Raw genomic sequence first — 6,529 nt, 5'->3', positions numbered from 1 at the left:
ATCTACTCTCATCTACTTTAAGACCTAAGGATTAAGCAGAGGGTAATTTTCATAAACCTAAAATCATGATAAATCAGTTTTCTCATGGTAGTTAAATCAAATTGCTATTTTAGCACTTGTTTGAGCCTCTATAAAAACATAAATTTAAATGCATAAGTCATGTCACAGAGACCTACTGGGGGGAATGGAGGAGGCTAGTGGCCATCTCCTGGTGACCGGCCACCAAGCACAAATAGCAAAGGAGATTCAGCTTGGCTCGGGAGGCCCCTGAGCTCTTCTCAGTGGAGTGCATCTGCGAGCACACTTGTTACAAAAAGTCATTCCAATCTTGGTCTTTCAGAAATTATAACTTATCCATTGCCAAGGAAAGAAAATAACAGAAGTATGAATGATGAGAAAGACAACTGCTGGAAACATACATGAGAAATAAACACAGAATTACGACAGCTAAGATGAGGACAAGGAAAACATTACACTGTCAAAACCAAAAATACTCTAAAGATGACATTACTTATATTTGTCCTTCTATATTCCTCATCTCTTTATCTATCCATGGAAACTTTTTAACCACTTCAATGGAAAACTATGCTTTCAAACAAAGCAAATGTCTAAAGCAGAATTGTCCCACAACCTAGACTATAACAAAATGCAAAGTTCAATACAACTGGAGTAAAAGACAAAAGAACCTTTGTATAAATAAATCAACTCTCAAATATTGAGAAAAGCACAAACCACACAGTTATTAAAAAGTTCCAATAAAATTACTGTAAAAAAACAACAAGGATAACATGATAGCTAAAATCACCTGAAATTCCTATCTCCAAATCCCTATAAAAAGAAGGGCAAAATGTAGGAAATGTGATACTCCCTAAAATTTTTTGCTAACATATTTTTGGCTGATCTCAATCTTTAGACAAAAGAAATTGTAAATATGATTTCCTAAATAACTCAAAGAAGAAAAAGGAAATAGTATTTCCCAGTAATAATTCTCTAGGTTTGCATAAATAGACCTACTTGGCACTGAAAGCACTATTAATAATATTTTGCTTCACTTCGGTCTTTCAAAAAGTCTTCTCCACAGGTTTTTTTGTTGTTGTTTTTATTAGTAATTAAGTTGACTGATATAAACTGTTAGCTGGTTTATTTAAACCTAAATATATTTTAAGTTTTCTTCAAATCATAGATTCTACTCTAGCCACAATGAATAATTTTCCCCAAATCCAGTTTAACAGCTTAAAATATAACTTGTTAAAAAAAAAGTTTAAGGTATGTAAAACTTTGTGATGTTCACCCTAAATAAGATTTTCATTAGCTCAACAGAAACATAATAATTATCCCTTAAGTATCTCCACTCCCACACCATCTCCACAGTCATGAACCACCTAGTCCCGTTCTCAAATGTCCTGGTCCCGCCAATAGAATCCCAATCCTTCATTGTTGTCCCCAACCCTGTGCACCTACACCTGCCATAAATGGTGGAAATTCAACCAGCTTTATGAAGTGAAGAGAGGAGATCCCCCCCACCCACTCTACAGGAAAACTTGCCCAGACCTATAGGAACCTCCCCACCCACAAGAGGACAGGGCAGCCCAGACTCAGCTGAGAAATGTCAACAGCTGGCACAAACGAATTACAGATTATTTACAATTCACATAACACTGCCCCAAGAATATAACCAATTGTCAAGACAAAATAAATTTAGTTATTCACATACAAATATTCTATCTGTGAATAAATTTCATATTTGTATCTGTATACAAAGAGTCTACATGCTCGATAAGTCCTTTATGATCCTACCTGAAAATGCTGGTAGAGGCAATATTTTTGCATCAAATTTAACTGATGGTGGTTGTTTCATTATCTGTGGTTAAAAAAAAAACAAAAAACTTTTTTTTTTTTTTAGAGACGGAGTCTTGCTGTGTTGCCCAGGCTGGAGTGCAGTGGCACAATCTCGGCTCACTGCAAGCTCCGCCTCCCGGGTTCACGCCATTCCTGCCTCAGCCTCTCCGAGTAGCTGGGACTACAGGCGCCCGCCACCATGCCCGGCTAATTTTTTTGTATTTTTAGTAGAGATGGGGTTTCACCGTGGTCTCGATCTCCTGACCTCGTGATCCGCCCACCTTGGCCTCCCAAAGTGCTGGGATTACAAGCGTGAGCCACCGCACCCGGCCAAAAAACAAACTTTTGAGGCAATTTTTAAGATGGATGTCTGTCTCATTATATGTCCCTTATATCAGATAATAAATCAATGAGCACAAAAATGAATGTGTAAAATTTGTTACCAAAAAGAGTAAGAATGACTTTTCAGATTAAAACATACATATATAGATAATAATTTATTTTTTTAAATCATTTCAATTGATATCTGTAATAAAATAAAAATTCAAAGAAAAAATTAACCCCTATCTTGGCTTACCTTTCAGATAATTTACCTCTAATTAGAAATTCAGTCTTTCAACAAGTATCTATTGCGTACCTGCCAAGGTAAGGCTCTACGCCAAGTGCTAATGGGGATACAAAGATATAAAAGACACAATCCAATTTTCACAGGGATGACATTCTGGTTGGGAAGATGAGACAAACATTTGATAAACAACAAAATATTTCACAATTCAAAAGAGGTAGGACATAACTACAGACAAAACATTGGACAGAAAGAATTTTTTTTGTAAATAGTAGTTTAGAGAATACAGCAAGTACTTTACTTGACATAGTTGGGACTGGGTTTACAGAAGAGGTAGAAGGTGGGTTGAGGTCTTGAAGGATGGTTACAACTTTATGGTTATATCAGAGAAGACACCATTCAAGGAAGCCATAATAGCATGAATTGGAAAGTGCACAATTTATTTGAGAAATGTGAAGAAACCATGTAGTTGGATCCATGAGCTTAGGACAGCCAGATACTGCATCTTGAGGTTTTTAATTAAAAATTCAACCATCATTTCTATACCTAACTTCTGCAAAACTTCTATATGTAATATTTTTAAAACCTTTACTAATTAAGTAACCAGCATTACTGTATTTACTGCAGTATTCTTACTTAAATGCATATTCTCATTCTAATCTCATAATCTAAATTCATAATCCCATTCTAATCATGAGAAACCCTTAAATAAACCTAAATTAAGGGACATTCTTCAAAACACCAAACCAGTTACTCTTCAAAGTGTCAAGGACTTGAGTCATACGTTTTATAACATGTATTACAAAAACATACAAAGGCCAGGTGTGGTGGCTCACACCTGTAATCCCAGTACTTTGGGAGGCCTAGGCAGGTGGATCATGAGGTCAGGAGTTCAAGACCAGCCTGGCCAACATGGTAAAACCCCGTCTCTACTAAAACTACAAAACTTAGCCAGGCGTGGTGGCAGGCACCTGTAATCCTAGCTACTCAGGAGGCTGAGGCAGGAGAATAGCTTGAACCCGGTCAGCAGAGGTTGCAGTGAGCTGAGATCGCGCCACTATACTCCAGCCTGGGTGACAGAGTGAGACTCCATCTCAAAAAAAAAAAAAAGACAAACTGTCAAGGTCATGAAAGATAAGAAAAGTCTGAGAAATTCTGACAAAACCATGAAAGACAAAGACAGACTATACGAGACTAAGGAGGCATAACAACTAACTGTAATGTGGGATCCTGGAACAACAACAACTAAAAAGGACATTACAGGCAACTGGTAAAATTCAAATAACTTTGGTAGTTTAGTTAACAGCACTATACTCATGTTTTATTTTTCCCTTTTCAGGAAGAATTAGAAAGGAGCAATCAGGGTATTGCAAGCCCTCATTACACAGAGATATGAATCAAGTATCATGCAACTCCAACTACCACATTCTACTGCCCTCCAAAAGGAGGAACAGGTAAGGATTATCCCACCTAACACTATACCAATGCTAATTCCCAAGTGTTGTTAACTATACTATAGACCTATAAGATGTGAACATTAAGAGCAGCTGGGCAAAAGGTATACAGGAATTCTCAACTATTTTTTAACCTTTTCTCTAAGACTAAAAGCAGTTTAAAATTAAAGTTAAACACAAAAATTTCCACTGACGAAGGCTTCCCATAAACTACCAAATATGGTTATAAGAGGAAAAAAAGAAACACAGAATATTGTCTAAAGCAAGCTTGTCCAACCTGCAGCCCGTGGGCTGCATGCGGCCCAAGACAGCTTTGAATATGGCCCAACACAAATTTGTAAACTCTTTTAAAACACTGTAAGATTTTTTTGCAATTTTTTTTTTGTTTTTTAGTTCATCAGCTATTGTCAGTGTATTTTATGTGTGGCCCAAGACAATTCTTCTTCCAGTGCGGCCCAGGGAAGCCAAAAGACTGGACACCCCCAGGAAAGATATTACAAATTGTTCTAGAAAGCCCACTTTGAAAATGCGCCAAGGCACATCAAACTTAGCATAATAGTTACACTGTCAGACATATGAACTCACAAAAAGAATCAGCTCCATTATGAAAAATAGCTAAATAATCTATATAAAATGCAGTCTATCTAGAAAATAAACTTGAATGCAAGAACCCTTACGTTCTAAAGCACACTAATGTTCCCAATGAGATAAGAAAAAACAGTCATGAATTAATACAGAAAACGATATTTAAAAAAGAAAAAGGCGGCCAGGTGCAGTGGCTCATGCCTGTAATCCCAGCACTTTGAGAGGCTGAGGCGGGTGGATCACAAGGTCAGGAGATGGAGACCATCCTAGCTAACACGGTGAAACCCTGTCTCTACTAAAAACACAAAAAATTAGCTGGGTGTGGTGGCGGGCACCTGTAGTCTCAGCTACTCGGAAGTCTGAGGCAGGAGAATGACATGAACCCGGGAGGCGGAGCTTGCAGTGAGCCGAGATGGCGCCACTGCACTCCAGCGTGGGCGATAGAGCAAGACTCCATCTCAAAAAAATAAAAACTAAAAAGTAAAGCAAAAAAAAAGTAAAAGAAGCAGGAAAATTAAAATAGAGAATAAGTAGTGGAATGTGAGTATGTTGGGGAGCTGGAAGTCAAGACAAAACAGAAGGACTTAGAAATACATTTGTTTTTTAAAGTAGATACTCATTATCCCCTAGCAATAAAGTACTATATTCTAAAAGACAAGAAGCAAAAATCTCACTGGTTTAGAAGTGCATTGTGAACCATGACTCCTCAAGCTCCCACAGTGTCTCCCCACTGTCTCCCCTGCAGTCTTAACCTGTGAGAGGGCAGGGATTCTGTGGGATCTGCCTGCCCAGCACAGCCTGGTGAGCAGTGCCCTCTCACTGCTTCTGCCTTCAAAATACATTAGAGACTAGAATATTTAGACTGATTCACATTAGTGCAGATGGAGAAACGATGGGACTGAGAGCTAAGGTCTGAGGTCAAGAGACTGGCAACCCCTCCGTGGCATGTGGAAGAAAGCAGTAGTGAGAGGCAGAGCTGACTCATTCAAAACAGAGGGGAGAAAACTTAGAACTCCAGTGAAGTGGAAGTGAAGGCAGAGGAAAGGGTTGCAGACAGAGCGGGAACTGGAAATGCAGACATGCAGCACAAATGAAACAGAAGCAGGCAAGAGAAACAGGAAAGATTAGACGGTAAATAATATTCTGAATGAAAATCTTATGCAGATTTCAGATCTCCGTAAAGTCTACAACTCAGTTGTTAGAGTGCTTTGTGCACCTTTGGATTATCAATAATGGGGGTGACAACAAGATCTGAGTCCGTGTAGATAAGCTCTCTCATCTGGGATTCCAGGTCCTGCTGACTTAGGTGTCCACTTGTAATCTGAAATAAGAACAAAAATTAGATTTGTTTCTGTGACTAATATAGAGCTTTAAAACACTGAACTAATAAGATGCTGAGGAAGACACCACTGTAAAATATCACCTATATCAATGTACTTCAAATGCTATTCAAGACACTTGCAGCCTCATTTGATTTTCACAAAAATCCTAAACTGTACGTACCATCATTTCCATTTTCCAGATAAAAATATAAAACTCTGAGAAAGTAACTGAATTGCTCATGTTACCATTAAGCCTGGCTAGGACTAGAAGAAAGATCTTTACAATTCAATCTTCTAAACTGTAATGAGGCAAACTGGTTTTTCGATTACCAGCATGGGTTTTTTTGTTTTGTTTTGTTTTTTTAGGGATGGAGTCTCACTCTGTCACATAGGCTGGAGGGCAGTGGTGCAACCCTGGCTCACTGCAACCTCTGCCATCCGGGTTCAAGTGATTCTCCTGCCTCAGCTCCCAAGTAGTGGAATTACGAGTGCGCACCACCATGCCCAGCTAATTTTTTTTTTTTTTTTTTTTTTTGAGACAGAGTCTTGCTCTGTCACCAGGCTAGAGTGCAGTGGCATGATCTCGGCTCACCACAACCTCCGTCTCCTGGGTTAAAGTCATTCTCCTGCCTCAGCCTCTCGAGTAGCTGGGACGAGGTTTCACCATGTTGGCCAGGCTGGTCTCGAACTGCTGGCCTCAGGTGATCCACCTGCCTCGGCCTCCCAAAGTGCTGGGATTATAGGTGTGAGCCACTGCACCCGAC

General features: G+C 39.0%; 1 non-coding gene across 1 annotated transcript; it reads right to left on the bottom strand.

The window, feature by feature from the left end:
* Positions 1-3,748: 3,748 nt before the first annotated feature.
* On the bottom strand, positions 3,749-3,881 carry LOC129483662 (U8 small nucleolar RNA). The gene has a single exon (XR_008658168.1). It is a non-coding gene; the product is annotated as a U8 small nucleolar RNA (small nucleolar RNA).
* Positions 3,882-6,529: the final 2,648 nt, after the last annotated feature.

This window comes from Symphalangus syndactylus, chromosome 5, assembly GCF_028878055.3.
Source record: "Symphalangus syndactylus isolate Jambi chromosome 5, NHGRI_mSymSyn1-v2.1_pri, whole genome shotgun sequence".
Classification (NCBI taxonomy): Eukaryota; Metazoa; Chordata; class Mammalia; order Primates; family Hylobatidae; genus Symphalangus; species Symphalangus syndactylus.
This window is presented reverse-complemented; position numbering and strand designations above follow the sequence as displayed.